Consider the following 9,762-nt stretch of genomic DNA (forward strand, 5'->3'; position numbering starts at 1 on the left):
CTCTGAGCTGATAGTTTGGTAATAATTTATCACATTGACCAAATAATAATGTTGTCAGTCATCATTCCTTGCTCAACTTCTCATAAATGTAATCTCTTTATATAATTGGGTTTTGGAAGTTTTGTTGGTACATGATATTAGTTTCCATATATTAGGGTTTAGTGAATTGACGCCACTATAGGTAACTCAGTTAAGAATCAGATTGGGCCAACATATCCTAGTCAAATATTAATGTTACCTGTTGTTTTGTGTTTTTTTTTTACAGAGTTGCTGGGCTCTACCAAGAAACTGAATGTCAACTACCAGGATACAGATGGGTAAGTGATGAAGTCAATGCTATAAAAAGACATTTTTGGACACGTTTCTCGCAGCGAGGTCGCTGTTGAGCCAAATTCTCTCCTGTGTCCAGTCATTATGGTGCTCCCTCTGCATCTATAAAACACTATTTCCACTATGCAATATATCCTGCTATACCACTCAAGCTGTGGAATTGGAAACCAAAGCTATATCAGACATGCATGCCTTTAGCATCATGCTACATTCTGCTCCTGGGTAGGGTCATGCTCATTTTTGATCTGTTTAGCTGAGTTAGCAGCTAAAATGAAGTGGTAGTTGTGTCTGGTGTCAAAACACTCATTTAGAGCTCGGTTAGGTGTTTCTGAACCAGGGGCCACCGCCAGTCTGCTAACCCCCAGTTGCCCCGTCAGCCAGTGGAAACGCTGACTGCTAAATTTTCCCCCCTCGACGCTTATTAGCATGGAAGAAGAAATAGATGAAGAAAGTTAGGCCTAGCTTCTCTCCTCATCAATATTTCTCTTTGTGAAAAGGTTTTTTTTGTTCCCTGTTTCCTCTCACGCTGTTTCTCTCTTCCTCTGAGAGGTGTCTTGTCTTTGTAGACAGCCTCACCAGCTGCCAAAACCATCCATGTGCTTATTTATGCTTATCTGTTGTATGCATTTATTTTTATTCTAACCAATGTTTTTGTTTCTATCTCCTCATATACTTTTCTATTCTTGTTTTCTTGCCTTCCTGTAAAGCCTTTCAAGAAGTTCATTCCAGTTTATTATTGGGATTATTTTCACAGTAACTCTCAGTATTTGATAGAATACCATCCTGTTAATCAGTTCATCAATCAGTTCATCAATCAGACCATAAAAACAATAAAAACTCCTCCAAACGTAGCCCAAATGTTTCAGTCCCAGAAAGTGTGTTGTGTGAAGCAGAGTTCAGCTGGGTCTATGAGGAGGCTTTGTATACACCACTGATATACATGACTTAATGGCCCCCTGGACAAAACAACTGTCAAAGTTGGTGCCTTTTCAGCTTAAGTAAACGGCATTGGCCTAACAAAAGCCCAAAGGGAGCAGCAGACAACGAGCAAAGAGCAGCTTTAGATAAGCTGCGGCCCTGAGAGGGCAGTAAAACAGACAAGTCAGAGAGCGGGAATGTTGGCACACTGTATATCACCGGCTCAGTCCTGAGCCATGCTGAAGTGTTTGTTCTGCATCTCCAGCCCTCCTCCTCCTCCTCCTCTGCCTTTGTTGGCCCCTCAGAGGGCAGGGGGTTTGAGGGGTGGAGCCCGGCGGGGTCATAGGTCAGCGAGGGGCGTCAGGAGAAGAGGGCTGGACCGTGACCGATTAGATAGGAGTGTTTACAAAGAGCCTATATGGCTCAATGCAGTGATGACAGCCAGGGCGTCCGGCCATTACTGCGAGTAAGAGGAGGAAAAATAATGCAGGAAAAAGTTTAGGCTTTCATAGCTGATGTGATGATATGTTTGGGAAGCAACATTAGCATGTCTTTTCCCCTCTGCGTGCGTGTGTGTGTGTGTGTGTGTGTCTGAGTGTTGGGGCTAATAGCCTCCATGGGGACCGTGGATCTCAAGCGGAGGAAAAGGTCTTTCATTATTCATCAGTGCCGTTGGCACTGCACTGGGCTATGTAGCTCTAAACACAGACGAAGCTCCGCCTCTACTGCAGCAATCACACTCAGCATCTTAACACAACATTCCTGTTGCACAATATCCCACAGTCCTGGCAGTGTCCGCCGCTTCAGGTCTCCATTCGTTTATGTCATATCATGTTTACGCACAGCCAGGCAGCACTCAGTAATTGTGTTCACGAGGTTCATCTTTTTTTATGGTTGCTGTGTACGTGCTTTATAGCTACACTCACACCATCCAGGGACTTGTGTGTCACAGCTAAATCACTAGCAACGCTAGTAGTCTCATGTTATCCCTGTTAGGATTACAAAGTTATTCATCTCTTCCGTTTTACAGTCTGCTGACAACAGATACAGCCAGATACATAGAAGTTGACATGGCTAACATTACAGGCTAACAAAAATACATGTCTAGCTTTGGTTCACTGATGGCACACCAATCATTTTCAGAACATATACAAGTACCAAGTACTTTATTAGGTAGATTGGCTGATATGAGTACCAATCCAAGTGCTACTTAACTTACAGTCATTCATGCTGCCTAGTATTGGCATATTATTATAAAACAATTACAGGAACAGTGCATCAAATGTATCTATTTATTCATTTGATCATTGAACTCACTAGAGGGTATAGCACTATATATTAACACTTGTCAAACGGCTTATTGACGGACTCTCAAAAGGCTTATTCAGAATAGGTTAACAGCTAAAGAACAGTCTGGTAGGTTAGGCCTAATAAAACAGAATGACATTTAGCCAAAGCTCCTCCATTTTTTGCCCTGCTAGAAAAGTTGAATATTTTGCCAAAGTACATCTCATCAACACATCGATACCAGGACCGCTTCATTTGCCGTTCCGAGTCCTTGATCTAAAACTACATGAGTTGGATGGGAATCTCCGACTGAGGGATGAGTGCGTACCCGGTTTGTGCATTTTTCCGCTCTGCCCTGCCTCTCCAGGTGTATCCAGATACCACAGTCTGTTATCATGGATGTTTTGATAAGATGGAAAGTTTTGAGTTGTTTCTGCGGCGGTAAAGATAAAGGATGTGACTGTGCTCAATGATATGTTGGAGTGAGTTCTCATCAGGTGAGGACTTGTAGACAGACAGACAGACCTGATGAAAGGCTGTTACTCAAGCTCTCTGACTGTAGGCGTGGCAGGCAACATCAGGTAAGGCCTAACTCATATATCCGTGTTATTAAGGGTGTGAGTGTGAATGTGTGAGTGCAGGTCGGCCATTCATCACTCTTGTTTACTCTGTGTGTGTGTGTGTGTGTGTGTGTGTGTGTGTGTGTGTGTGTGTGAGAGAGAGAGTGAGAGAGATAGTATATGGCTTTATTTACATGCATGCCAGTGTGTGTGCCTACTTGCCTGTGTGTGTATTTTCCCCTCTGAGAAAGGCGAACAAACACACACAGGGTGCGTTAACGTGTGTAAAAGAAGGTCTTTTCTGCGTCCCTGTGAGACAAATTAGTATTTGAGGCTCCACTGACGTCTCCGGCTGCCTGTTGGCCCTGTGTTTGGGATGTGTTTCTATGGAGAGCGCCGCTGGAATGGGCCCGTCTGAATGGCCATGGTGGGAGCTCTGGCCTTTTGTATGGGAGCGGAGCCCCGGGCCTGCCAGCAGCCGTCAGCGCCGCCCCGACATCTGAGGCGGCGGGTGGAAAACACCGGGCCGGCGCTGGGCAGAGCTGCTACAACACCGTTACTTAGTTTCCCAACAGAGTTCTGCGCTGAAATCACGCCCCACCGCCGTCTGTGATTGGACAAAGGCACGCTCATTGCTGAATTGGCCTGATTGGAAAAACTATAAGAAGGAGCAATTAAATGAAGAATTCACCCTCCGATACTCTTACACTGTCAGATATCATCGGTCTGTGATGTTCAATACATTGTTTTTGGTTTATCCACTTTGGTTCAAACTGCCTCATCTGTTTCTACTTGTGTTAGCGATTTCCTGCATTTCCCAGAATGCCTTTCGACAACCCCCAGCGTGTTCCTCTTCAGATGTGGACAAATTGGAGCGCTCTTTTCTTCAAACCAAACCAGAGAACCTCTTTTATTGACAGCCGATGCCACGTCGGACACATGTGTCGGCTTTGCTCAGCGCCCTGCGTAGAGACGGCTGTATTGGTGGTGTGATTTTTACAGACTCTGTATTGTTTACCATGTGCCAGCGCGCCACAACCTGCACTCATAAAGAAAGTCCTTGTAAATGTTCCAAGTCGAGCCTTTCTTGTAGCGCTGTCACCAAAAAACCCATTTGGCTCGTAAAGGGAGCATGGAAAATGAACCAAAGGCAGGAGCTGTGAACATCAAGATGGAGTACAGTTCTCCCTCTTGCCTCCAGTCTGTTTCGTTCCTGCACTGACACGGCCAGACCACCGTGGGGGAAGGCATGTTTGCTGAGCTGATTTGCACTGAACTGAGGCTGGAAGCTGGCTTGTAGCATCCGGTCCCTGCCACGCTACAGGCCAGGTTATTCATTAGGCTTCCAGAAAGGGTTAGACCGATATATTTATTTGCAGATGTAGTTTATTAAAAATCGGATATCATCCAGTCAGTGTCGTCCGCCTCTGATATGATGGAGCTTTCTCCCTGACTGCTGTTGTTTTTTCTTTTCTTTGCACATGTATTCATTAAATTGTTCAGTAATATTTATTGTAAAATAATTCTTCATTTAAAGGTAGTTTCTCCCATCATTGACCAGAAGAGTTTTAGTGTCCCATGATGGGCTATATGCTTCTCCAGAGGCTTTTTCCACCCTGACAAGAATAAAATGATGTGGGAAACACTGACTCCTTGTCATTTTGGGGATTTTTTCAGGGCAGGAAAATGGTCAAATTTAAACAATATAGGCCTATCAGCTATCGGCAGCTTCAGTCCAAAAATATTGGTATCAGCCTCTAAAAACCCATATCAGTCGAGCCGTACTCCCAGATCCCAGTTAGAGAAAGACAGAGAGGGAAGCGAGCGGCCGGGTCGCTCCAGGAATGTGACACTATCAGCAGGAATGTCATTTGACGTGACGGCGTCGCGAACCGCCGCGGCTGTAACTCTCCCTCTCTGTCTGGACGGATCAGCGCTGTGTGTGTGTGTGTGCGTGCGTTTGTGTGTGTGTGTGTGTGTGTGTGTGTGTGTGGGCAGCGCCTTGCATTTGATACTACCGCAGTGCATTCCAGTCTGCGGGGATGACACCACTTCAAGCCAACACTGGGGGGCCTGAGGGAGGGCAGGTCAGGCTCTCTGTGGAGAGGGTCACGACTCTCTCTCTGTCTCCCTCTCTCCCCATAAATATCCCCCTCTGTCTCTCTGTCTCCCCTCTCGCTCTCTCTCCGCTCCTCTCCTCTTCTGCGGCGGTGATGAGAGGTGAGGTCAGAGAGGGCCTTGTTCTCCCAGAGAACGTGACAGAGGAGAGGGAGGTGAAGGAGAGGAACAAGCTAGGGAGGGAGGGAGGAGAGAGAAGAGGAAAAGACCCGGGGCTTTTTTCAACACAGAGGCTTTTCAAGGGCCCGTTCTCTGCTGAGGGCTGTCAGGTGCTGCCAGCAGCAGAACAGGAGAGAGAAGTGAAGGGCAGGACAGAGGGGGGATTGTCTGCCTCCGGCCTCTCACCTCCCTCTCCTGACGGCCTCTTTCAATGCTCAGCCCCTGTGTAAAGTCCCCGGCCCCTCGCTGGCTTCGTGCATCCCACCCTGCGTGGCGACCGGCGGCCCGAAACAGAAGCTAGCCAGCCTTGTCTTCCCCAGAGGATGATGCACACTGAGCCGCTGTGTTAACTGGCTGCAAGACGAGGCTAATCATTAGTGGCACCTCAACAGATTGTGTACAAATTATAGTAAGGGTTTGCATTGATGGATAACTGCAGCATGTGTATGTGTGTGTGTGTGTGTGTGTGTGTGTGTGTGTGTGTGTGTGGCAAAAAGGTGTGAAGTGTAACAGGAAGACAAATGATCGTGCACAGTGTCCCTCCTCAGAGCCTTGGCTGGTTTTGTCTGTAGGGAAATGATCAGTTTTCACTCCCGACATTTCGTCTCGTCTCCTCCACTTCCACTGTAACGCATCATCACTCCCCCAAGTTTGATCAAAATCTGATCAGTGACGTCTGATGGATGAACGAACAGAAGCAGACTGATCCATTGTCCTCCCCTGATTTCACTGTAGCGACAAAAACGTGAACAGTAAAGGAGAAGAAACTAAACGGCAAATGCACAGAATAATTAAAACCATTAAAAATACAATTTAAATCACTGTTCGAATAAAGGCAAGCCTAAAAAAGTGTGTTTTTAAAGGTGTAATGAGGGAGGGTAATGAACAGGCAGGTTGTTCTAATACCTAGAAAAGTAGGCTCTAGTCCAAAACATGCCTTAAAGGTGATCATTAACATTTTAAAATCAATCTTGAACTGTTCTGAGCCAATGTCACTTCCTTGTTCCTGTCAGGAGTCTGGCTGCGGTATTTTGGACCAACTGTAATGTGGATATACTCTGCTGGCTAAGATGTTTGTACAGGGAATTACAGTAGTCGAGACTTGAAAAAAAAGCAAAGCATGGGTCACAGGTTCCAGGTGATTAAAAGACAGAAATGCTAAAATTTTGGAAAGTCTCCTGAGTTTGTAGAAAACCCGACTGCTCAACTGCCTCTGCGTGTTTGTACGGGCTGAGATCGGAGTCGGAAACGATTCCAAGATCCCCCAGACTGAAGATACATTAGTAGAGAGCGGGCCAAGATCATTTTTGGAGTGAGCACTAACAGTAGTAGGTCTAACAATAACAACTTCCTACTTATCTGTGTTCAGTTGTAACAAATTAAGAGACATCCGGCTTTGAACATTTGCACAGAAAACACAGTCATGCGAGTCAGCCACCTGCTTCGTATCACTTCCACCCTCAACACCGGTGTGAATCCCCACCAGATCCCAGCTTACAGTAACTCTGTTATTTTGATACTGCGGCTATAATGAAGTTGTTCCATGCGAGACTCTTCATTACCAGCCTGCAGGGACACCAGTATCCTTTTTCCTTTTCGAACTAATTATCTCGCTCGTACGATTACACAACACCGGCCAGACACTTCAGCCTCAAAGCTCTGTCTGCTGCAGATTTTCCCCCCAGACTCTCGGAGCCGCTGCATTGTTTCAAGCCCACTCCTCATAACACAGACAAGCCGTTTTTTTGGGGGGAGAAGATTGCAGATGTTAAAATACTGAAAGTCTTGGCGGCGGATGGACAGATTGAAGGATTTCTTTTCCTCCTCCTGTCACTCTCTCTCTCTCTTGCTCTTTGTAACCTCTCTTTCTCCCCTTTGCACACATACAGACAGCCTTAGTAATTCTGTCCATTAGTCTTGCAGAGGCCCTTGGCACTGTCTGTTACTGTGCCCACATGAATGCCATCCCTGACATTACACAACTGCCTTTACACAGGGGAAAAGGAAGGAAGTGCACCACTCATCTCAGAAACAGCCCTCCCTTTCTTTGCTTTCTGTCTTTCATGCTTTCTTTTTCCCACTCCGGAGCTCGTCTAATGTCTTTGGGCTGGTTTGTTATTTACACACGACCACATGTAGCCTATAGCTCTGCTACCTCTGCTGTCTATCTGAGGTTAACGTGCGGGGGGAGATGAGAGAGAGAGAGAGACAGATGTGGTGGCGAATGCCCATATTATGACTTTGTTAATAAGCAGGAAAAGAGCGAAAGAATTAGTCCATGAAAAATTAGTTCATAAATAACATTGACCTGCAGGTACGTTGATTCCAAACGTAATGTGGAGTGAGTAGTTCCTGAAGAATCTGCACTGCTGAATATAAGGAAAAAAATTGTTGTTGTGGAAGTCGGTGCCAATGGAAATAAGTCTATATTCTGTATACAGTATATATTGTGAGTGGTCTAGGTTTGGGCGATATCCAAAATTTAATATCCTGATACTGTCCCACTAAAATATCGCGATATACGATATTATCGCCATTGGGGTGGGGGTTCAGGTTTTTTTGGGTTGTTTTTTGGTTGTTGTTGTTTTTATTAATTTGATTTCTCCTAAATTACATGAAATTTCTAGGCTATTAATTATATTAATATTCAATATTGTGGAAAAAATTGCAATATTCACAAAATTTCACGATATCCGATAATAATATTGAATATCGGCCCAAGCCTAGAGGGGTTTGTCTATAATATTGTGCTACTAAATTTTTTTTTTTCTAATATTCAGCAGTGTGCAGGTTTCTTCAGGACTTGTTTCATACTATATTATGACTTTGCCAGGTGGTTGTGTTTCCCTTTTTATGTGTGTGTGTGTCTGGGCCTGTGTGTATGTGTGAGTAAAACAGTGGAGCAGTGATTTATACATGTGGTGTCTGGACTCGTCAGTGTATGAATCAATAGGAGGGAGGAGGCAGAGCTGTTACTCACCCAATATCTGAGTAACAGATATTATGAACCTCTGCGGGGCATCGCTTTGTGTCGGCATGCCCCGGCAGCAGGCGAGGCGCTCGTAAACCACCGGGGGAACGCCAAATCACCCCGATCCCAGCCGGCCTCTCCAGAAAACTCCCGCTATTAATGTTCCCCGGAATTAAAATTGGAGGGGAGGAGGGATTATGGATCAGCCTGCCTCTGTTCGTTCATGCATCCATTTGTCCGTCACACGCGATATCTCAGACACTGCTCATCAGATTTTGACTAAATTTGAGGAAATAATGCATCTCACCATAAAGTTCCAGCATTTTCAAAATTACGCTGATTGGCACAATTGGAGAGCATCATTTGTGGCGGATGACATTTTACTGTTGCCATGTTTTTTTATGGATGATACGTTTCATTTTTTACTTGAAGTGAAATTTTGAATGGCCGTCTTTCTGTTGAGTCAATTATGTGACTCCTAGAGTGTTTCAATCATTCAATCAATCAATCAATCAATCAGTCAACTTTTTGACAGTATGAGGTTTTCGTCTGACAGCAGCAATATGATGAGTCCAGGGTTTGACCAGTATGGGTGTTGGACTGACATTTATTGGCAAAAAAGCACTTTCCTTCACCTTCACTTGTCGTTTTTGCATCAATTGGGCTATTTTGGAGTGCAAGTTCTTGCTCATTTTTATTTGTTTAGGATTTTTTTTAATGCACGCAACTGAGACAGACCTTCTACATCATAGGACTTTTCACTTTTCTTTTGTGCAGACATCTCTCACTTGCTCTTTACCTTCATAGTAAACCATTTTCATGCCAACGGAAAAAAAAAAAATCATGACTATTCAGTGCTATTCAGTGTTTTCCCCAGATCCCCCAGACTAAAACTCTCCATTGAAACAGCCAGGATGATAATAAACATATTCACGCATATTTGTGTGTAATCCAATTCTGGTTAAGGGCTTCCCATAGACAACTAACCAGTGTAATGTGACAACCAGGCCCACCCAGCCCCCTTAGCTCCCTGTCACCCAGAACAGATAAAGGACTCAGAATAGGAAAAAGAGACGAGGAGGAGGAGGAGGAGGAGGAGAAGGAGGAGGAGGGAAGGCTGTCTCTGTCTCAGTCTGGGGAAGAGTCTGGTCCTGATTGAGCTCTAGCCTCAAGCACCATTATCTTTCCTGTTTTGTTTGCGGGGGTCTCTCTCTCTCTCTCTCTCTCTCTCTCTCTCTCTCTCTCTCTCTCTCTCTCTCTCTCTCTCTCTCTCTCTCTCTCTCTCTCTCTCTCTCTCTCTCTCTCTCTCTCTCTCTCTCTCTCTCTCTCTCTCTCTCTCTCTCTCTCTCTCGTGTCAAGCTCCAGATGCCTGGTTCTCCAATCCAGACTCCTCTTGATATATTTAAAAGGGGTTTTTTC

The sequence above is a fragment of the Centroberyx gerrardi genome, chromosome 7, assembly GCF_048128805.1.
Source record: "Centroberyx gerrardi isolate f3 chromosome 7, fCenGer3.hap1.cur.20231027, whole genome shotgun sequence".
In the NCBI taxonomy this organism is placed as follows: Eukaryota; Metazoa; Chordata; class Actinopteri; order Beryciformes; family Berycidae; genus Centroberyx; species Centroberyx gerrardi.